Source organism: Manacus candei, unplaced genomic scaffold (assembly GCF_025592945.1).
Source record: "Manacus candei isolate 608988 ecotype Guabito, Panama unplaced genomic scaffold, ASM2559294v1 h1tg000060l, whole genome shotgun sequence".
Taxonomy (NCBI): domain Eukaryota; kingdom Metazoa; phylum Chordata; class Aves; order Passeriformes; family Pipridae; genus Manacus; species Manacus candei.
In genome coordinates this window covers 11350276-11373791 of record NW_026138108.1, presented here as the reverse complement: position 1 = coordinate 11373791, position 23516 = coordinate 11350276, and the positions used below count along the sequence as shown (strand labels likewise).

The window sequence follows — 23516 nt, the reverse complement described above, 5'->3', positions numbered from 1 at the left end:
CTGCCAAACTATTTTAGTGGCCTTTACATTCTCCCAGGCCAAACCTTCAAACAACAACCTCATCCCCTTCTGATGCACAAGACACACCCGAAACATTTTCAGGAGGGGTGGAAAGTAGTAAAAGAAGATTTCTGTGATTTGCAGTCAGGTTCTTCTGGGAAGATTACATATTTCTAGGAGACTATAATGTACACACACATCTGTGCCTCTGATACAATCACATAATCACCATTTAGATCTAGACAGCTATTTTTCCATGCAGATTTTTATTACTTTCTCTTCCCAGAATAATTGACCACTTTCGGGAGTTTTTTAACTTAAGAGATGACTTAATTTTCACCTGACTCTTCAATTACAATTCTGAATAATTCCCATTTTTCTTTCAGGCCAGCTTTACATTAGTCTATCAGGCTGCTGTGTCCTTTTGCACTGATAGGTTTTGTTCCCACCAGAGCCTCTGGGCAAGCCAAAGCCAAAGCACATTCCTACAACAATCTCTCATTTAGTGATACACCTGCATCACTCACCAGAAGTTTCCACAGTCTCAGGCTTCATTTGGGGAGAGGAAGGCAGTAATGCTCTGATGAAAGACAGTTCCTCACAGAGTTTCATGCTGGGTGATGGCTCACCAGCAGCCCAGCTGCTGGGATGCCAGACCATGCACCACGGGGAGGCAGGGAACATTCCCGAAACCTGGCAGGAGCAGAGGTGGCACAAAGGCCCCAGGTGCAAGGTCACAGGTGTTCCATTATGCTGCTCCTCTCTCACACACACCTGCAGAGCCCTAAAAGCACCAGACCTCATCCACAAGGCATGGAAAGTTTGTCCCATTTCCTCTGCCCTCTAAATCTGATCATCCCATCCGTGCTCCCTCTGACCAGGCTGTCCAGCTGCCTGTGCCTATCAGGTATACTCTGCCACTAGAAGGGATTCGAAGAAAGCATTTAAGTGTCTGGCAAGCATTTTCTTCAATGAAGACATGCTATGAACTAGGCAATCATATTTTCGACTGTGCTGCCTGCCAGAAAAGTGCACAAACTTCCAATAGCAAAGAAATGAGGTCATTTTGGTCAACTGCCAAAATCAGCACATTTCCTCTTTTGGTTCTGGATGCTGCACCTCCACACTCCACAATGTGGGACAAGTTGTGAGAGGGAGGTGCAGTCTCTCAGAAAAGAAAATAGAAAGTAAACTGGTGGATATTATTTAAAAAAAAAAAAAAAAAGTAAGGGAAAGAAAAGGGGGGAAAAAAATAAAAAATCATGGAGCGTCCTGATGTCCCACAACCTGCTCCTAAAGATCTGTTTAACTGGAGTCTGGCATAACCTCCCTAAGAAGATGTCAATACCTTATCTTGATGTTAAAGAAACGTAAAGCCTCATCCTGTTAAGGAATTCAAAAGGCTTACATGAGGGCTGCAGCTTTTGGTTAGAAGGCTGGACTAGAATTTAGTAGATCAGGATTAAACCCTGATCTTTCCACAAGTTCCTGTGCTGCTTGAGCAAGACTCCCAAATTCCCTTGCCTAAACCCTATCTTGTGCCTGTGTTGTGCATTTAAAAACTAAGTCTTCCTGAGCTGGGAATATGTCTTTACAGTAGAGCAGAGCCTGGAACAGTGGATTTTGGATGCTCATTTGGGCCTCTTAATGCTAATGCAGCACAAACCAAAATGACAGTAGTAGCAATAATAATAATAATTATCTCTCACTCTTTATTTTCAAGGTAATGTCTGCCAAAAATGTTAGAGAAGTTTCTCATTGTGGCAACTCCTATATTTATGTGCATAATTTACAAGCAGCTCATCTGAATAATTTGAATTTTTTATTAACATTATTTTCTCATTTTTCCATTGGGAAGCCTTCTTAGATACTGACTCACTTTCAGCCTTGTAGGGAAAAGTGCCAAGCATTTGTTTTTCTTCTGTCTGCAGGAGTTATTTGACTCCTGCATTAAACTCAGCAAAGCCAAAACTGAATAGGAACAATCTTAATTTAATTATTAAATATATTTCAAGCTTCACTGTGATTTTAAAAAGAACTTTCATGTTGGGTAGTGGAAATGTGCCAGGGAAATCTAAAAGAACTGTATGTAATCCTCTGTCCCCACCCCTCCTTTCTTTCAGCCTCTCTCAAAAAGAGGTTAGGTGAACCCAAATCTAGCGGGGTTAGGGTGAGCTGGTTTCACTTCAGGATTGCTTGGCAAAAAGTTACCAGGGCACCATGCCAAGCCTGCCACTTTTGAGATAAATATGACTTTCTTTCAGGGCAGTTTTATGAGGGGCACAGCGAGAGGCTCATATACTCTGGCAATTCAATTGCAGATTTAGCTATGCAGCAGCTGCCACTGCTTCATTATAAACAACAGCTCGCTCTGAAGTTCTCTTAAGTAGTTTACAAAAGGGACAGTGTATTTATCTGACGTCTGTTACAGTGGTGTGGAGACACACAGATGGCCTTTGACTTTCACCTTCTGCATCACACCGAGCCAAACCCCGTTCCACAGAAAGGGTTAGACCTTAAATTTGCCTGATCTTTTCCTGATGACACTCCCTTCATCTATCTGGCAATCAGAGTCAGCTTACTTTCCTTGGGAGGGTCAGATTGGCAGATGAACTATAGTGAGGAGAGGAAACATGTTGAGTATGAAAACATTCTCATGAGCCCTCACAGGAAAAAGGATGCAGCTAACAATAAAAGAGAATACTGCATTTTTTCTGCCAAACTTTATCATACAAGATTATGCATTTCCAAAACTTACATTTATACCGGTTAAATTTCGGTAGTGCTACATCTACAGGAGGCATATTCCAAAATACCCTTCCTATATTCCCCATAGTAAGCCTGTTCTGGAGGTTTCTTATTGAGATTAGCAATAGGCAAAAGTATCTCTACCTCACTTAACCCAGGACACTACCTGCGTGCCAGGAGTTACAAAGTGAAGTGCCCCACCACTGCCTGACCAGTGCCATGAGTGATCAGGGAACACCTCCAAGAGCCACTCAGGCAAGGCTGTCAGGGACTGCTTCAAGCAGCTTCATTCACCAGGTCCTCACCCACAGTATTGATGGCCTGGCCTCACGCCAGGCACAAATACTCTTTGCTGTGCAGTTGGAAGGCTAATTACTTAAGGTTCGTCCTTCCTCCTCTGGGGTTTCCCTGCACTTCTTCAGTTTTGCAAAGCTGGAACTGTAAAGCCAAAGAGCTGATAGAAGTATGGTCTGGGCACGGCTCTGAACCTCTTGCCTTCTCTTGGCTTAGCGACCGTATCATTTGTGGTTTCACTGAAAAGCTTCGGCTCTGACTGTCCTGGCCAAGTTTCGTGGCTTTCAGTACCTTTCCAGGGAGCAATCAGAGTGAGTTGTTGATGGCCCATCCCTAGTCCAAGCATTATTCCCAGAAATGCACCAGCCAGCACAGACCTATTGACCTTTGCTTAGTTTCCTCAGTCCCACCAGGGCAGCTGATTTTGGCTTGTTCCTTGTTTTGTTCACCTGTACACAAATCTGCCCAACAGGCAGCACAAGTGGTTTTTCCTCTACACAGCCTGACAGACAGACATTTGCAGGCAGCCCTCAGTTTACATTTGGTGTCTAATCAGTGGAGCGAATTCCCAGGCCAATTCCCAGTACTCAATTCTACAAATGCAAAAGAAAAAAGAAAAGCTGCTGGTGGGTCATTCTCAGAAGAGATCCAGGGGCTCTGTAACTTCTCTTGTTTTCATGGATCTGGAATTACTGCATGCGATGAAAGCAATCTATTAACAGTTCATCATAAAACATGCTCTGAGATTTTATGTCCTGAATTATGTATATGATTGTTTGGCCTGTTTGGTGACTTACTGTAGTGGGAAGTCTAAATCACTCTTATTATACTGCTAACTAAGGATTTTTTAACTATTATTTTAATTAAAAAGAAAAAAAAAAGGACAAGTTCTCAGAAAAAAAGGTATTTCAAAAAAGCTGTGATCATTCTTTGAGCAGCCTTAAATATGAACTTGATATTTCCTCTGGTCCTGAGATACACCAGTTTCAGCATGTTACTTCAGAGGAGAATCAGTTTGTCTGCAAGGACTGAGACCTATGCATTTGTTTCTCCCATTAAAAATGGTTCTTCACATACATTTTCATAATAAAGCACTTTATAACTGTTAGCCAATTATTGCTTAGAGCATTAAGTAACAAGGTATTATTACTCCAATTTTACAGAAGGAACAAATCATGGAATCTGAAATACTTACTCTGCTTTTGCGTAGGCTTTCTCATATTAATTAGTTATGAGACTTAATTACACTCAATCTCACCACTCCAAGCCAATTACAGAAAATTGGGTAAAGTGAAAAAGTAGGGAAATCTCTATCTCAGAAACAATCACTTACACTGACAGCACTTTCCACAAAGGTATGTAAAAGGACTTTGCAAATATTAAATCTCACTCTCAATGTAACGGGATGGATTTTTCTCCGATTTTCCCCTACTGCCCCTACACCAGTAATCTGAGCAATGAACATTTCTCCCAGCTTCCTCTCTCAACTCTGCCCCAGAAACCAAATGCAAATCTCTGCTCCCTGACTTGTGCCTTAATCACATGATCACTTTCCTGCCCAGAAGCAGCAAAAAAATCCCCAGGCACGCTAAAATCACCAGATCAGAAGAGCTCTAGTCCAATGAGTTTGAATGTGGGTTGGTCAGAATCAGTATATGAGATAAATAGATAGACAGACAGACAGATAGATAGATAGGTGTTGCAAACTATTTTTAGCTTTCTATTTATTTTGAATCTACAGCAATTTTATTTACTGAAGTTCATCCTGCAAGAGGAATGGTAAATCCCCTAAAACGTCACTTTAAAAGTTTTAGTTCTACTGAAGTATCTACGAACATCCTCTGTTGAAACATTAATTCATGATTTCCCACACCACTTAGCCACAGGGATCCACAACACGTTTCAATGCCTTCAACAGCAGCAGCATTCCACAGGGAACCATTCTCCAATTTCCAAGTCATGGCTCTTACAAAGATGGACTAAGCCAAGGCAAACTGGCCTTTTCACATTAATACCAACTGATCCTCCCATAAAATGTGCACATTTGAAATCAGAGGAGAAACAAGCAATTATCATTTTTTGCAGTTTGTCTAAAGAGGGCTATGAGTTCAAGTAAGTCTACTTGATTAAAATTGGGGAGAGACACTGAACTGACAACTATCAGAATTTTCCCTAATTTCTTCACTTTTTTTGCCAGTGAGTGAAGGCTTCTATAAAAGACTCTATGAATAAAGGTATAAATATAAGTGGAGGAGACTCCATTCATTTATGACTTTGACTTCTTTGGAGCCAAGATTTCCCCCCAGTCTTCACAGTTGTGACATCTTGTGTTCAATCTGGCCTATTCCAGCAGAATATTCAGCCTGTGCTCCTCTCAATTATGCCTTGTTTGCATCACACCATAACACACGTGCTACAAGAGTTTCACGCACCACAATCTCCCACAATTTATTTTTAAATGCTCTCCAGTTCCCCAAGAGAGCCTCATGGCATGGCAGCAGAATTAAATACAATGGGATCTGGCAGGCTGCACTCACAGGACTGCATTTTAGAAGAGGGGGAAAATAAACATTAACGTTTTGATTGTTTCTTATAGTTTTTCTAAATATCCTCAGGTAAAACAGAAAATACTTTGCTGAGCCTAAAAAAGCAAAGAGCTTGCAGGTGCAGTTAAACTAGGCAGCTTTCAAACACACAATCTTCCTTACTCTGCAAAGGTTTCCCCTCTTCTTTGCCCAGTGATACTTCCATCAGGCCAGCAAAGGGCAGCTACTGTATAAAACAGGCAGAGATAACCTGGGCATTCAAAAGACTGAGATGCTCAAATCCACCCCTGAATTTCCATACCTAATGACAGCTTTACCCCCCCCCAAGGAAACTACTACTCCTACTAAGGTAGATGCCATCCACCTTAACTCAGGCACGGAGGGTGGACAGCCAGGACCTCCCTCAGGAAGCCTTCAAAGGCACACAGCTCTCTCCTCTGAATATACAGATAACTAGAAACTTTCTTTAGTAAGACTGGCTTACCATGCACCAAAAATTTAGCCACAAATTAAGTACATGGTCCTCTTACTTAGGACCCCATCCTCCAAGCTGCAGAACAGACACTTCCCTTGTGTCTGTCACAAGCTATAAATCGCAACCATAACATTAAGCCACGAATCTACATCTACCATAGTTTTGTTATAACAAATAACAGCACAAATTCTGTGTTAATGAGAGTCATGTCTCTTCCATGCTTTTAATACTAGCCCCTGAGCTTAATTATTATATTTAGTGTTTAGGGCAGCAACACTTCCCACCCAGCACCTGTCATCGGTCCACCAATTAATTGCATACCACTGACCTTCATGGAACACCATGGAAATTTTATTCCTGTACAATTCAATTGCATTCGTACAACACTGCCCAAGAACTATGTCTTATTACAAAAAAATCATGTGCTTACAAAAGGGATAGATGAGCCAACTGAACTATTTATAATTTGGAAGAATAAAAAACATTTCACAAGGTTTGTAAAATACATTAAAAAAAAAAAAACAACAACAAACCAAAAAACAACTGTGTAGCCTTAATACAAGACAAATGTTACTAAGATTCACATTATAGACAAAAGCAGAATGGAAAATATTCCCTGAAGTCATAATGGCAGGGTTATGCAGTATGCTATTTAAAAGCTAGTCACCAATGTCCTCTTCCTTTTAGCCAGAACTCTACGGTAGAAATTCAATTGAAGAAAGTCAATTAATTGAAATTGTGGTTCTACAACTGAGGGATTGGATATGTAAGATGAAGCAGCTGAAGGAAAGGACTATACTTGCACATACTACTCAGTACTAGAGGAGAGGGGTACTAGTCATGGCCTATGTCTGCCACCTTGGAACTACCTCTCTGCAAGTTTGCTGCTTTGAGGGGTCTATATGCTGCCTATGTCCTGCTGTTGTGGTTTAACCCCAGCCAACAAATCCAAAACACAGCCCCACACCAGCTACTATAAAGAAAATTAACTCTATCCCAGCCAAAAGCAACACACCAGCCTTACTCTCTTCTCTCTTTTTCAAGAAAATGCTGCAACTCAGCATATTTCTTTTAAGTTCAAGAGTCTCCTTGCTCCTTTCCAAACCAAGGGGTTCACAAAATAAGTAATCATTACGTGACTACTCTAATTTCAAATTGGCACACTAATGTAAGAGCTAATGTAAGTCAGGGCAAGAAGACTTTCTCCCTGCTTTCAAGGGCTGTGTCCAGGATGAAATAACTCGTCACGCCCAGAATTTCAATGCTGGCTTCCAAGTTCCCAGGCTCAAGTGACCCAGCAGGACACAGCCACAAACCTCCACACTTACACATCTGCACCTACCACAGACTCAGAGAAGGAAAGGGACAGTGCAGAAGCCATCACAGGCTCTGTGGAAGGTATACACCAAAAGGAGCTGCTGTTTTGATAGTTTGCACTTTCCTTGTGCACTTATAAGTTGTTCTCCAAATTTCTTACTGGAGTCATTAGCAGGCAACAGGCTGGCAACAGGCCCACATGCATGGTGAGGCAAATCACCTGTCTGTCCCCTACAATCAGGACCCAAAGAATACCAAGAGATAACTATGGAGCAAACTGGACATCACTACTCAGCTTGCTTGCAATATTTTAAAATAAGAGTAGGACTTTGTTTGATTTGCATCTCCCAAACACCTTGTTTGATTTTCCACAAGCAATGAAAAAAGCCTTTTACCATGGCAGAAAAAAAGGCTTCTACCATGGCAAATTCCTCATATCTCAGGCAGTGCATTTAATTTCACCAAAATGCATTTACAACTGGCTTTACCATGTTAATGCAGTTTTGAACCTTTTTTGGTTAAAGATTTGTAATCTATATTGCCAATGACAGTAAGATTATTTAACAAACAAAGCTCATCAACAGTGCTTTGCTTTGAAGAATTTCTTACATGTTGAATGGATGATGTCTCAAAGGCAATTCAGGGCTGTATGATGGTTGTGATTTTGCTTTGTCAGGGTTTTTTTTTAAGAAGTTCATTACAATTTTTCAGTTGATATTCTTCCATTTCTTCAATACAGCAGAGGAAATGAAGTGAAACTAGATTAATTGAAACGGAAAAGTGATCTCATAATTTAATTCACTGTGCTCCCTAATCACAAATGCACAAGGAGCACAAATGAGGGAAGAAGGGTGTAAAGTGATGCTACAATGTAGCACCCACAATTAAAATCTTCTCTCCTGTAGAAATCTGAGTAATAAATCACAATGGAGCACACATGTTATTGAGATTACTGAAAAGTTGTGGGCAAGGCTGTGATTTGGAGGCAACGACCCTGCTCTGTTTGAAAATAAATTCAAAATTCCCATTGATTTTACTGATACCTTGGCTTAGATATTCTTGAGGCCTGATTACAGAGCCTAATAATACACATACAGATGCCTGCAATGACTTGGATCCACTTACATCTTGGTCTAAAAAGAAGTTACAAGACGAATGCAAGGATGACAGACAAGCCTCCCTTCTCCCGGCCAGGAAAGCTTTTATTGCCACCTCTTCAACACTTTCACTTCTGCCAGAACTCCCCTCTGCCTGCCTGGCCCCTCCAGCTGTCCAAAGTGTCTCCTCCAGACAGCACGGCTGAGCAGGCCGTGGATTAAAGAGCATTAAATGTTCTTTCTGTCATTTTGTTTTCAGTAATTTAGAAAATTATTTTCCCCGTAGTGGATATTTTTGAATAGGGTCAGGGAGATGCTACAGAAAACAACACAAAAAAAATCTCCAAAACCAGAATATGTCAGAAACTCGACAATACTTAACGTGTCATTGTGACCATGAATATGTACAGAAACACACACACAGGCATGCACACACACATGCAATTAAAGTCAAGTCTTTTGGAGGAGGCTCAAAAAAATAATAAAAAAAAAAAAACATGTTCAACAGGAAGAGTCTGTTTAATGTAGAATTTAAGCAAGGCTCTTCCATTTGCATAGATCACTTACAGCAACAGCAATTCATTAAATTCTCCCATAAAATCGTGCTATATTATGTCTAAAGCTACACATTCCTTGCAGATCACAGTGCCTTTCTCATGCTGTTAATAAGATAATCTGTTACATGAGGCTTACAAATCCATTTAAATTGATTTTAATTAATGAATCAATCACTAGCCACTGATGACTTGGTCTACAGACAGCAAGCAATTCAAAGCCCCAGGCCTCTAATCCCAAACCAAAATCCACATTAGAGCAACAGGACATGTCTCTGATCGATAGCAACACAAAGATGTTCAGTTCATACACATTTAAAGTGTATGAACTTGATCAAAATGTATCTCCAGATCTTATGCATTACAATTCCCATATTCAGGACTGTTCAACTAGAAAGGCAATATTAAATCATTTACATTTCTTTGCAAGGGAAAAAAAATTAAATCAAGTCCAACTATAACCTGCTTCTAAACTTTAGATGCTCATTCCACTTGAAGGTTTTTTCCTTTGTTCTTAAACAATCCGTTGTTTAACGTTAATTAATAGAAAATTGCACTTCATATGATCACAAACAGGAACAATGCCTTTTACATATGCTTTGATCCCGTGAAAAGCCACTGCTATTCTCCACTGCTCAAGTCCTTACGTTTTCCCTTACACAGAAAACAAGAAAGAAGAAAGATTTCTGTCCCAGAATCAGCATGCAGAAGCAGCATGAAGAACATCCTTGTTATTTTAGTAAGTTAATTATTATAATTATTGTTATTACAAGAAGTTAATTACAATGTAGTAAGTTAAATCCACAATAGGTGGTGTGATGCTGAACACTGCAATCCCTAAAGCATCAGCATCTGGCTCTCCAGAGCAGAGGGAACACACCTGACTGAGGCTTCTTCTCCTGTGTGCATAAACAGCTGGTGCTCCAGCACAGCATCTGTGAATCAAGCACCACTTAAACTAGCCAAGAGAAAGGAAGAAATGATGCATGCCTTCCCGGGAGTCTCCTAAGCATCCAGCTCTTCTTCCAAAGGAGAAGATGCTCCTTCTTCATACGTGACAGAGGAGGCAGGGTGAGACAAGCCAGCTTGCCTCCAAAACAGCCTCACTGTTTATATAGCTACCCTGTGCTAAGCCCAAGCCACTCTGCTCACATGATGTTCTGCACTGCACAAGCTTGATGGCACAGATCTCTGGTTGTCTGTGATGTGACTCTGTACTGAGCTCCACAGCCTGATACAGACTTGCCCTCAGAAGCAGAGCAGGAGGTACCTGGAGATCTCTACAAACTTCCTCTACCACAGAAGCTGGTGCTGTGAGAATTGCAGTTATGGACCAGTTATGCTGGTTTTGATATTTTTTAAATGCTCTCTGCACCTTTATGGTCCACTAGCATCCCATTAAATATTCTAAGGGAAACCCTGATCCCACAGAATTCACAAAGCAGCTTGCTTGGATGCTCACCGTCACACCAAAAGTCTCAGCAACCCACCTCAGGCACTGTGCCATTATGACAAAACACATCCAGTGGCCTCTCCCTGGATGGATGTTACCAGCCCTACTGTGGGGAAGAAGAGCCCATGAAAACCGTGCTGATGCCAGCCTGACAATCAGGAGAGAGCCTCTCCATCTCCCCCACAGGCAACCTCACCCACAACCCAAAATAGCCCCTCAAAGGCTCCAATGTCTTTGCCTGACCAAGGCATTGACCCTCTCTAGGTCCTTCCGTGGGCATGGAGTTGCACAGAAAGGGGGAGGGGGTGGCAAAAGTCTCTGTTATGGATACCAGTCTCCACAAGAAAAGGATCTCAGCACACAGCTGCCTTCAAGGTGGTCTGTGTTCCCTCTTTTTTCCCTGGTCCAATCCTCTTCTTGTGCCTGACAAACACAAGACTCCAGAAGAACCCCACTGGACACCAGCATGGGATAACCTGCACTACTCCTTTGGTTCCAGAACTCTGCAGGGGCCCACCATTACACTGAGGTCAACTTACCACACTGAACTGCACCAGATAAGAGAGAATCCAACTTGTAGCTTGCTTTATTAAAGCAATTTCACATCTTATCTATTACAAGAAGTGTTGTTGCCTAATGTGCAATAATCATTCTTCTGCCTGTTTGAATGAAGAGCTCTGTACTTGTTTTTTATCAATACTGTATATATGGTTTAACCAGTGCTGTCAAAAGAAGATTTTTTTTTTTAAATGTGGTGTCTACTAATTTATTGCTCTTGATATTCCTGCTCTTCCTAGTTTGTTAAAAACAAAAGATGTTTTGGAGGGAAGAATAAAAAGAATTTTAATTACGTTATTAAAGAAGGTGGGTTTGGCTTTTGTGTGCTGCTAATTAATTAGAGAGTTAATTTAACCAAATAAGATACCAAACTATCTCTCAAAATATTTAAGAAAAATAAAGGGTTGTAAACTTTCCAGGTGTAAACACATTAAGATCAACATTGTACCAAGCCTGAGTCTGGCCCCATTAGCTCAAAAAGGTAAATAGTTCATCCTCTTGCACAGATGTCACAGTGTACAGGCACTCCACATTTAAAGGACAGATTCTGCAGCCAACAGTGCTCCACTGACATAGAGACAATCAATGTGTCCTTGATTATGAGGAGGCAAAAAGTTTTCACTACAAAAAAGGAGACTGAAAAACAAATCATGTGTTTTTATTTTACAAGTTCCAAGTTTGGGTTGGTTTTTTTTTTTTCCAAGCCCTTTTGGAGCACTGAAACAGAATAAAAATAGTTTGTTGCACAAGCATAAGACAAACTAACTGCTAAATAAACATTTTAAATTCACTCCTATGTGTTCAGCTCTCGTTCCCATTAGTCTTTAGGAGCTGGATGACTTCACTAAAATATCTTCCTGTTCTCTGGAAAACTGATTAGATGGGTTTTGTCCAAGAATTGTGCCATAATGTGCTCCCTCTATTTCATATTCTGAATATCACTGCTGGAAAATGTACTGCAGCACAGAATGTAGTATATGCCAATGTATCCTGACATTCAAATCAAGACCACAAATTATAAACAGTTTCAGCAAATTGACTTGAGTGCCTTTGTTCCTCAGACATACATCTTCCTATTGCTTACAAAAGCAGCATATACTAACCACTAACGCTGCTATAGCCAGTACTGGGAAAGGAAGTTATTGAAGCCTGGATTTCCTGCTTTCAGCCGAAGCCAAGAACTGTGAGGCTTGTAGTGGTTTCAGGAACTGACTCATCTAATGATTCATGGATAAGATACTGGTTTTAATATATTTCTGATCATAAGACTCCAACTTCAAAAACAGTGATGCTTAATTTCTATTCTAAAGTGAAAAAGAAAAAGTACATAAATCAAGTAAACGAATATTCTCGTGGGACACTCTGGCTAATAATTATAAATGTGTTTTACAGTGAACTCTGTTTAAAAAAAAAAAAAAAGCATGTTAAACTTCCTGGAAATTCATTTCAAGAGAATGTTGACAATGAATTAAAAATCCACTGTCAAAAACTGGAGTACTTTTGTTGCAACCCTGATACAGCTGAAATTCGAGTGGAGGACAGCTGGGATATTTTAGATATGCCCTTAGGTACATGTATGACTGCTATGTACTAATCAATGAATCCTTGAGCTGCTATTGTTAATGCACCTGGTTTCTTTAGTTGTGTACAAAAGTACCATCAAAGACGGTAACAATATATTCGGGTGTTTGAAACAACTGGAAAGTTTTGTTTCAGGAGTGACTGAAACTGCCGAGGTCAATCCTAAAGCAATGACTAACACTGCTCACACACACACACACACCTGCATTTTGTGCTAATTCAGAATTCAAACCCAGCCATTTTTTTATGCATTTAGCTCTTCCAGAGGGAAGCACGCCTTTCCAGTGCATCAAAATGCTTTTTGCCCACCACACAAATCTCATCAGTATGCTGTAACTTGAACTGCCAGGCTCTTGCACCTAAAAAAAAAATAGCTTGTGATGGAGGCTGAATTCTGCTAGGCTCACGTATGGAAAAGTACTGGTTTACTTTTTAATTTCTGAGCTGCGAGCTGCAGCCACTCACCCGCTCCGTGCAGTGTTGTGGGGACGGAGGGGGGACGTTGGTGTTTCTATATTTCACCGTGTGCACAACCAGCACAAGGAAAAAAAAAGAAAACAAAATGCATCTTGCTCGGAGGGGGAAAAAAAAAGAAAAAAAAAAGAAAAAAAAAGGAAAAGAAAAAACCAGCAGTTAAAACACTTGACAAGAAAAGGCCAAAGTGCGCTCAGTGGCTGGCAGTCATTTTATGGCTATAGTCCTACAGCAGATTTACTTAGATGACGTCAGTGGCTCCAATCCAGCTTTTCTTTGGTAGCATTTACCACTTGCCTCTTGAAGCCTCCACTATGCTACAGAGCAGTAGACCATAATCAAAATTCCCTTTGTGAAATAGAGTTTACCTCAGGGCACAGAGGCATTGCTAGCTGAATTGCAGGCTCTTCACCCTGTACTGCATGCCCAGAAATAAATAACCTACAATACTGTACTCTCCTTAATACAGAAGGACCATTAAAAGCAGCCTGCTACCTTAAAAAGGGTTCTTTAATTTGTTTCCAAAATCTCAGAGGCCAGAATATTAGTTAATTTTCCAAGTAACGAAGAGCTATAGTAATTATACTACCCTTTGGACTTCTTTGCATTGTTTTTAGAGATTCTGGATGATAAAGTTATTTATGGGTCATTGTTTCACTGGCAAAAATTATTATTAACACTAGAGGCTAAAGTGAATCTGCATAGGAAACCACACATTTAAAACTGTCTTTCAAATGTGCCCCTTCAGCAGCTTATCTACAACTGGTCAGCAAGCATATAGTAAATATGCCAAGAAACACAGCAAGAAATTGCTATGCATAAGTAACAGTCAATTTAAAGAGCAAAATGCACATTATTCAGAGCCATGGATTTCCTATCACAAAGCAATGACTGGAACCAATGAAACACTAGTAAAGTCAAGTCAAGCAGATACCAAATAAACTAAAACTTCACAGGTTCTGAAGTTCAATCAGCTCCCCCCAACCATTTGAAAGATGCATCTTATTGTACCAAATAAACAGATTTGTCATGTTTAAATGGACCCATCAATCTGAAGACAACCATACTCATTATGGGTGATAACTAGATACATTAGTGGACTGAAAATTGCCTCTCACAGTTAAGCACTTAGAAATTACTTATAAGAAAGATGCACACATGCCTCAGAGAACTGGTAGTCTGAACACCTGTCCTTTGCCAGCTCCTTTGCTTACCTTCCCCCTAATCACAACAGATTGAGAGATTACAGGTCTAATCTGCAATGAGCCAGAAGCCAAAAAACGTTATTATCATCAAACTGCATGAGTCACACCACAGACCTGAACTCTAAATCTGAATTTAAAACAGATTTAAAATTTGAGGTGACCCCCAAAGCAGGTGTAAGTGGACAGATGCTCACATTTCATGTCCCTGTAGAGAAACTGGAAGCCTGTTAGCAGCCTCAGATGCCAAGGCAAGGGCAGGAAGCATTTCTTGTTTTCTGCAGGTGTCAATGTAAAATCAGGCAGAGCAGCAAGGTGGGAACATCACCTCTCACTTCACTGCCCACCTGGCTGGCCCCTGAGTGCTCCATCAGCTCCTGCCTTTTTCCAGGCAGTTCATCTGGGTGGATTTCAGTGGGATGTTAAAGAATGGCCACTGTTCAGACTGTCATATTTCTCTGTTCCAAAGAGACAGGAGAAAAATTTACTTCTCTTTGACCTCCTTTCATTACTAAAAAAGTGGTGTCAGCAAATAGATTTAGAAGATGACTGTAAATTTCTTTGAGAGAGAATCTGGTCCTTCTATTGGCCATTAAGGATCCTGGACATGAAAGACATGACAAGAACAACTGTTCCTTTCTTTCCAATAGCCAGGGCAAGGATGCAGCAGGCAACAGCAATGGGTAAAGGGACCCAACAGTGACACCACATCCGTGAGCAGCAGCACAAGAGACAGGACAAGGAGGACCTGGCAAGATGGATTGCAAAAGGAGGGAAAGTCACCACGGTCCAAAGGAAGCAGAGCCAAATTAAGTGCTGCCCAAGAGCAACTCTGTGCATACCCAAGGAAAGAGGAAGGTCCAGGCAACCAGGGACAGCTGTGGTGCCCTGTAAGAAACAGCAAGACAGAGCCTGTAGGGCAGAAGACACAGCGGAATGTGCTGCAAGGTCAGAGAGCAATGCGGGCAGACCCAACCCTCAGGACACCACTGAGGCATTGAATGGAAGACTGTATTTATGGCTTGAGACTTTTCCTGCTACAAAATAATTACAGCCAAAGAAAGGCAGGGGTAAGGGGAAGATGAAGGAACTTCCATTGAATCTTCAAGTCTTCTACAAGGCTTTCAGTTGATTGTGGAAAAAGCAGGAAAAAAAAGAAATCTTGAAAGATTGGCTGACAGCAGGTGTAGGGACACAACTGTTGTTAAAGGTTAATTTTTTGAAAGAATAAAGGTAAAACCAAGGATGTGGAAAATGAAACTGTTTACAAGGTTTTGCCTTTTATTTTAAACTGTAAGCCAGCTTTAGGATGAAAAGGTATGTATGCATGGTGGTGATAGATTGTGAATAAAATTTCCTCCCTCTCATTAATTAAAAGTCCTCAATCACCATATTTTTTTTAATTGAGATACACATAATAGAGGCTTTAATCCACTAAACCTCTATGAATTCACCTTTTCTTCCAAAGTCTGTTCTGACATTTTCTCCCCTCAAAACCAAAATGTCATTCCTGAATTATAATCTCCCAACAGAAAGACAACCCTGTAAAAAAAACACGCGAGCTAATTCCAGAAATAAGCACCACTGTTCACAGCACCATGAGGTGACTGATTGGTGAGAGATTCCACCAAGGGAATAATTGTGATGTCTATAATGTTAAGGAATAATTTGGCACCAAAAATACCCAAGGCCATACCGGTTGGCGATTCAAACACGAAGCATATCAAAACGCTGCTGATAAGCTAAATTAACAGATAGCTTATCTGAAGCATATACTAGCCATATGGTGCCACAACTTCTGTTGCCTGTTGCTGGCATAACAATAGGCTACTGCAGTCTTAGACTGGAAGCACTATTTGACAAACTGTCAACAGCATTTTTATTTTTTTGCAGAGCTCTAGGGCAATGGCACACTCGCCTATTTGCATTTTTTTTTTTAAACAGGTGAACAAAGAGTAAACCAGATGTCAACTTTAGAAATCGAGCTGTCTGGATCAGGAGATTTAACAGAGACAGGCATACTGCTACAGCTCAAATCTAGACAATGAGCTTTTCTAAAAACACTCTGGCCTAGGGGAGTGGCTATTTAAAACACTTGGCTTCTTTTATTTCAGCACTATGGAAGTGAATTCTGCTCTTAAGTGCCAGCTCAAATGAAGTCATTTTGTTTCACTGGGGCTTTCTCTGCATTTCAGAAATGTAGCATGTACTGTAGTAACAGAAAAGACAAAAAATTGTGGGGAGTGTGATGTGGAAACTGGCAATTTGATCACATACAGGGGAAAAAAAAAAATCTGTGAAAGGATAATTCAAGTGCAAGTTAAATGAAATTTCTTTTTCCCTCAAAAAACAAACAAACAAACAAAAAACCCAACAACCAAAACAACGAAAAAAAAATAAAACAAACCACTTCTGAGAGCTTTAGAGAGACCTGATATTTACAACCCCCTCAAGCTCCACCAAGACAAGGTGTGAATACTGACCAGTAAGGACCATTTAGAATGGGACTTGAATATGTTACAGAAACATGATTGGTTAATTCCAAAAGAACCAAGAAAGTTGTCTTCCTGCTTCATTTAAGAAAATGAAATCTTTTTTACTTAGTATTTGAGCAAAAAATCTTTTCATAACAACACAGTAATCCACTCAATCATTTAAAAAAATTGACAAAATAAAAAACTACTGTCAATCAATATATAGTAGATGTGTCTATGGTATTCAATTATGAAAATGTGCTTTTGGCTGTGTTCTATAGGAGTGTGAAAGACATAATAAGAAAAACAGACAAGTTTCTGTTCTAATAATCTGTTCTCCTTTGATAGGCAGCTATGGGAACATATTTATTTTCTGACTTATACCCAGCTAAATATGTAGCATTTTTAGATTATCTTTTCAAATTGTTCTTGAACATTCTCAGTTAAAAAAGAAAGAAAAAAAAAACCTCCTTTCATGTTAAGTTGAGATTGCACTTGAACTCTTTCCAAAAGCCAGAGCTGTACTGAATTATGATAATTAGAAAGCTGTGCGCATAAAAGGCAGCACAGTTGATGCATTTAAAAAAGTTCATGCCAGAGAATATAAGTTCAATATGTTCTCACATAATTAACATTTCCCATCATTAGCAGCAGTTTTCAGTTCATGTATCTGTAAAAACAACAGCACTCGTCATTGTTTTAGATTCCCAGTCAATAGCATTTTAATAGTTTTACACATAATCCTAGACTTTCCTTCCCTTCCCCCTCCCAGCACGCTGAGATTTCACATTCTACCTCCTGACCTGCTAGCAAATAAACTTGTATTCTGTGCTCACACGCTCCTGCTGCTGCCCAGACTGACTCCGACCCGAAAGTTTAGTGAAAAGCTACGAGGAGCTGGAAACCCAAGAAGGCCATTTGCAAAGGAACAACAGGATGCTGAGGGAATAATCACGGTGTTCCGGCAAACAATGAGTAGAAGACAATGAACAAAAAGTTGTAGGTGATACCTTCGGCTGGAGGGGAGCCAAACTCAAACGGGGCTGGCTCTGACAAACCAGGCACAGGCTGGAGGGACGAGGAAAAGAGGTCACAGCCCTGCGCCAACCGGGCAAGTGTCTGTAAACCCTTTAGGCACTCCGCGGATTTTCATCGTCTTCTCGATGTATGTACAAAAATTCATCTAACAAATAAGGGGATGTAGCACACGATGCGTTACTCTTCGAGACATTCATAGACTTCCTGGGTAGGGTGTCTCAAATGAGTTGTTACGAGACAGATTTTGACTTCAGTCCCTCTATTTTAAAATTAATATCATTCTGGTAGAACGTTAATAAGCTGATATAGTATAAAAGTTGCTGAATCTGCATCAACACAGCGAGAAATTTTGGCTTTACCACTAACGAGATAAAACAGTGACTGCAGCGGGATCAGGATTTCACACAAAAACAGGAGAAGTTTGGTGTATTAAATCAGAAAACTTGTAGCTGAATTTTATGTGACAGATCTGAGGATCAGATTTGAAGATGCTGCCTCAAAGGACTGAAGTCTGCAACTTTTCACTCTCTTCTGTTTTGGAAATGAGCAATCGTTAAAACCAAGCACAAAATTATTCCAGGAAATATTATTCCATCCTTGTTCCACTTGCAAAAGTCAAAAAGAGTTTTGTGCAAGAACAGAGAGCAAGATATGGTCATAAAGTGGGAATTTATTGCAGAGATTTTTCTTCTAAAAATGTGTCTTCATCATGGCTTAGAGTCGGTTGGCTTTACAATAAATAATGCCATTAATCAGTTCATATATCACAGGATGCAATTTAAATTATACAGTACTTGCATAAACTATCACAAACCCTCTAGCAGCCCTTGCTTTCAGGGAGACGATTTACCTCTTCAAAGTTCTAAAATTTTGTTGAGACCCATTTAAATTATTTTTTAATAGTAAATGACTGTAGTTGAGGAATACAAAACATTCCTACTTGTGGCAAGCGCTAATGGCAAAGTGCAACATGGTGGCAAAACCATAATTAAATCTCAAATCCCGGAAATAAGTACTATTTCTCCCATGAAAAAGTAGGTCCCTTTGATCAACTGGGGACTTCAAAATCATTTCTAAAGGGCCAATTTGCACCCTCATTACAGCCAACGTAATATGCCACCTTGCAACAGGCCATATGAAGCTGATGGAATTAACCTGAATTCAGACCAGATTTCTAAAAAGTCAGCCCTCACTTCATATTTACACATGCTATGGATAAGGGCACAAATGGAATGACTGATCAACTGTTAATAGAAATCTGCCTTCAAGTTTTAGAGAGATTACAAGCAAATCAGAACATAAGCCCCGTGCAAAAATTCGAAAAAGTATGTGTGTCAAACTGACAATCATTTTAATCAAAGATGTCCTTCTTTAGACATCAGATATCATTCTAACCATGTACATAAAGCCTATGCTGTAAATATCTTAGTATTTGATCCAGCAAATGTTTATTCCTATGAGTCATCCCGGTCACTTTAACCTGAGTAAGGACTGGATCCAGCAAACATTTTCTCCTTAAATAAAGGAATCACTACAGAAAGACAGATTTTAAACCACCTCTGGAAAGATATAGTATTAATATTAGAGTTATGAAGAAATACCAGATAGAAAGAGGGATGTATGCATGTGTATACACAGTCAGAGGACGTGAGTTCATAACATGTTTGAAGGCAACCTTCTCCCAAATACACACATTCAGAACTGTACACAAAATCTTCATGTTTTGGAAACGGTCTTAGGCACCCTTCTAATAAAATCAGATTACTTCTAGTGAAATCCTTCCAACAGTGTAACTATCCTACTTTATAGATTGAAAACTGACAGCTATATCATAATACACAACTACATATTTTTACCTTTCACTTTTTTTGAAGTGAAAGACACCAGAATTTCTCTATGGCTCCAGAAGTTTTTATTACAGTATTGCCTGTACTATATCTTAAAAGTTTGCTCACAATATTATCTACAACAGAAAGATGGAAGAAATCTTTTTTTTTCCTCTGCATGTGACTCAGCTGAGTTTAACTTTTTCAGGCATGGACAAACAAAGCCTAAAAACCACTTTCAACGATATCCAAAACCACTACACCGTCCAGCAGCAACAACAACAAAAAACTAGCTACAAATTACACCAAACATGCTACACACATGCTCACACATCTCCACACATCACAATACACTATCATTTCTCAGCTGGAAACTCACGGCGGGTCTAGTTCATAATTAAGTTTCTGTTGTTCTTTTCTAGCTGTTTAATTAAAACTCCTTTAAGCACAGTCTGTCTTTACTGAGACTCCTGTCAAATCAAAATTCTTCCTCTGCTTCACTGCCCGTGTGCACCCCACTCAGCACCGACTAAGAAACTGTACAGAATATAAAACCACAATTTGAATCTCAAGAGCTGTTGTTACACTCTCCTGGGTTAAAAGGCTAATAATATTTACTTCACCAAAGCAGCGTACGCAACACTGATGCTCGAAATACACCTAAAGTGTTCAGCGATAAAGTACTTTCCAAAGGTATTTCTAGGTTACTAACAATAAAAATTGGAATAAATCCCTTGCACCCAAAATTTCTGCTTGGTCAGCTGATAAAAACCTGGAGCAAATGAAATGCAGAATTAGCCCTACTGGCATAGAAAAACGCCTTATGACCTCATTTAAAACCAGTGCAGTGTTGAAAAGATATGTTTTACCATGAAGGTGAAAATAAATGCGCCTCAAAAAAGTTTACCCTTAACGAAAATAATTTCAAGAAGTTGATTTTGAAAACTTGCAAGTTCAGAATGTGACTCAAATATAGTATCTTGAATTCTGTGTTTTAGGAACATCCACTGTATTAATTCCTGTATTTCTATTCCCAAATAAAGGATGCATATGTGTGCATGTGTATAAAAATATATAAACACACATATACAAACAAACATGCAAGTTTCTCCCCCAGCCCCAGAAGTAATTTAATATACAGGTCTGTGTCATTTTTAATAGCACCATCTTACCATCAGTACAATCTAATATCCTGTAATGGTATTCCCCAACTATTTATAGAGATAGAATACATCATACATTACAGACACACATTCCCAATCTAGGGTTGTAAGAAGAATCCTACATAATTTTAAATTAAGTCCTAATGTAATTATAATCATTTTTGTTTTCATATTCAATTGCAGGTAGCACTTAGTTATTTACATGAATTTTCCTAAGAGGCATTCCCACAGAGATTTCCATATTAGATGTACTGCATAATAACTGAACATGCAGCTAGAGAAAAGAGTATGTTATCCATACAGCTCCGAAGTTTGCCATTATTCAGGTTAGACAGCTCTGTAAAACCGCTAACTGCTCAGATTGTGCTTCTAAACTTTATCAGCACGAAGGGAAAGCAAATATGCTTCACTTAATACAGGACTACAACTGCATAGGTACTTTTTTTCCCTGAGGCTCTGCCATTTCAGCTTACATTTCTTATGTATGCTATTTTACATCAGAAAACGCCAGGGTAATCTGATGATTCTTGGCCTTTCTTTCCTAGATGGTGTTCAACAAGGAACAGTTAAAAAATACTGGGAGCCATTTACATTCAGAAAGCACAGGGCAGAACTGCTCCCTAACTTTCCAGCACTTCTGGAGGTCACTTTTCATTTCTTCATATCAAAGGCAGGCACTTGTTTCTAATAAGTTAACAACTCTCCTGAGAAACGTGGGTGGCTGGTATTTCATTGTTTCATAAATATTTTTATACTGGTAACACCATTCAACTTAAAACAGATTTCCAGAGGAGAAAAATCACGACCAGGATTATGTTCAGCAGAGGCAGCAGCGCAAACTTTTTTTTAACTTGGTGAATATAAGAGATATTTCCCCCCCTCCTCCTCCTCCTCTCGCTTTATATCTCCTAGCTGGTTTTGTTTGGCTGTGTGAAGGGGGGGGGGGCCGCTTTGTTTTAATTTGGGTACAAAAGCCGCACTGTATAACTTTTCCCTCCCCCTTGGAAGTGTACTTCCTTTGAAAGCGCTCCTCTGCGAACAAAGGCTGCCACCGGCCCTCCGCACTAGCGCCGGGGACAGCTGTGCGATAGAGCTCTTCAAAACCTCGCCGAGAAATGAAAAAAAAAAAAAAAAACAAAACAAAAACCTCTGCGGTTCCTACCGAAAGGAAGTTTTCCAGGGACAAGCTCCTCGGTGTTGCTGCAACTGCGACTTTGTCTTTTTTGGATACAATGTTTCTGCTGACTCCCGAAAATTTTCCACTTGAATGTGCAATTAACCAGCAGCGGCGGCGGCAGCAGCAGCAGCAGCAGCTCTGGAGAAGGAGAAGAAGCAGCGAAAAGGGACATTCCTTCTTTCATCTTTTAAGAGGAAAATAAAAAGAGGGAAAGGGAGGCGAAACTCGGCGGCCAGCGGGAGCTCCGCGCCAAGGCCCGGGGATGGCTCCGGAGGGCTGCGAGCCTGTGCGCCCAGCGCGGGGCTGCTGCCGGCTCGCGGGAAAAAGATGTGAAAAATGCCAAGGATCGGTGCGTGCGTGTGCGAGAGGGAGAGAGAGAGAGAGAGTCTTCTGTGTGCGTGTGTTGTGTGTGTGTGTGTGTGCGCGGTGTGTGCGCGCCCGGCTGCCGAGCGGTGACTCAGGCAACTAAGTGCGAGCGGCGGCGCGGGGGAGCGGAGCGGGGCGGGCGGGCGGGCGGCAGCCGCCTATTGCAGCTCCGGCCGCGGCCCCGCAGCGGCAGGAACTCCGCGGGAAACAACTTCTCCCCCCCTCTCCGCCCCCGCCGCGGCCCCCAGTCCCGCCTGCCCCCGGCACCTGCGGGGCCCCTCGGGCCGACCCCCGGGGCCGGGACCGTCCCCCCCGCCCCGCCGCACAAAGCGCGCCCGCGGGCCCCTCTCTTACCTCCGCGCCGCGGCCCCCTCCGCGCACCGCCAGCGCGCCGCGCTCCGACGGCAAACTTCGCCCGCCGCCCCCCGGGCCGCCCCGGCTATTTATGGCCCCGCGCCTATTTTTAATCCGCCGCTCGGGCTATTTATACCGCGGCCGTAGGTTGCCGCGGGCCGGCGGACGGAGCCCTTCGGAGGATGAGTTTGCTGCCCGGCCGGCGGCGGGGCGGGCCGGGCTCCCGGCCGGGCTGCGCGGCGCCAGCGATGCGAGGAATGCGCGGAATGAGGGGAGGAATGAAATGAACGCGGGAGCGGGGCGGCCGCGGGGCGGAGCGCGGCCCGCCGCCCCCTGCGGCCGCGGGCGGGCGGGCGGGGCGGCGGGCGGGGCCTCCGCGCAGCGCTGACCTCATAGGGGAGCCCGCGGGAGGGGGCCCCGCGGCCACGGAGCGGGGACGGCGTGCGGGAGCGGGACCGGGACCGGGACCGCGCTCCGGGGTGGCTGCCCGAGCTGCGTGGCGGGGTCCCGCGGCGGGGTCTGCTGCGCCCTGCGACGGACCGGCAGCGGGGTCCGCAACAGGGCGTGAGATGCTTTGCCGCGGAGTTGCGGCTGTAGGGGTCTGCGATGGGCCACGGCATCCAGCTGGGCACTGGACGCTGCTGGATCGTGAGGCTCCCCTGGGAAGCCCAGCGTTCCCACGCTCGCACATCCAACCCCTTGGGTGCCCCGGCAAAGCCCTGTGCAAACGCTCACCAGTCCTTAGGAAACGCAGATGTGTGCCCAGAAGGCCACTGCGGCACCCCAGGGCCCAAGGGAGCTCTGGGGCATGGGATGAGC

At 41.9% G+C, this 23516-nt stretch overlaps 1 protein-coding gene across 4 annotated transcripts in view; it reads right to left on the bottom strand.

The window, feature by feature from the left end:
- Positions 1-23006, bottom strand: part of TEAD1 (TEA domain transcription factor 1) — a 158606-nt gene extending 135600 nt beyond the window's left edge. For 2 of the 4 annotated variants that reach the window (XM_051803841.1, XM_051803843.1), the window contains exons 1-2: positions 22698-23005; positions 21963-22115 (exon numbers count right to left, since the gene is read on the bottom strand). The gene's annotated coding sequence lies outside the window, so the exon portion shown is untranslated. Of the gene's footprint in view, positions 1-21962; positions 22116-22697 lie in introns of all 4 variants that reach the window. The other 2 variants (XM_051803839.1, XM_051803842.1) reach the window with 2 other exon arrangements.
- Positions 23007-23516: the final 510 nt, after the last annotated feature.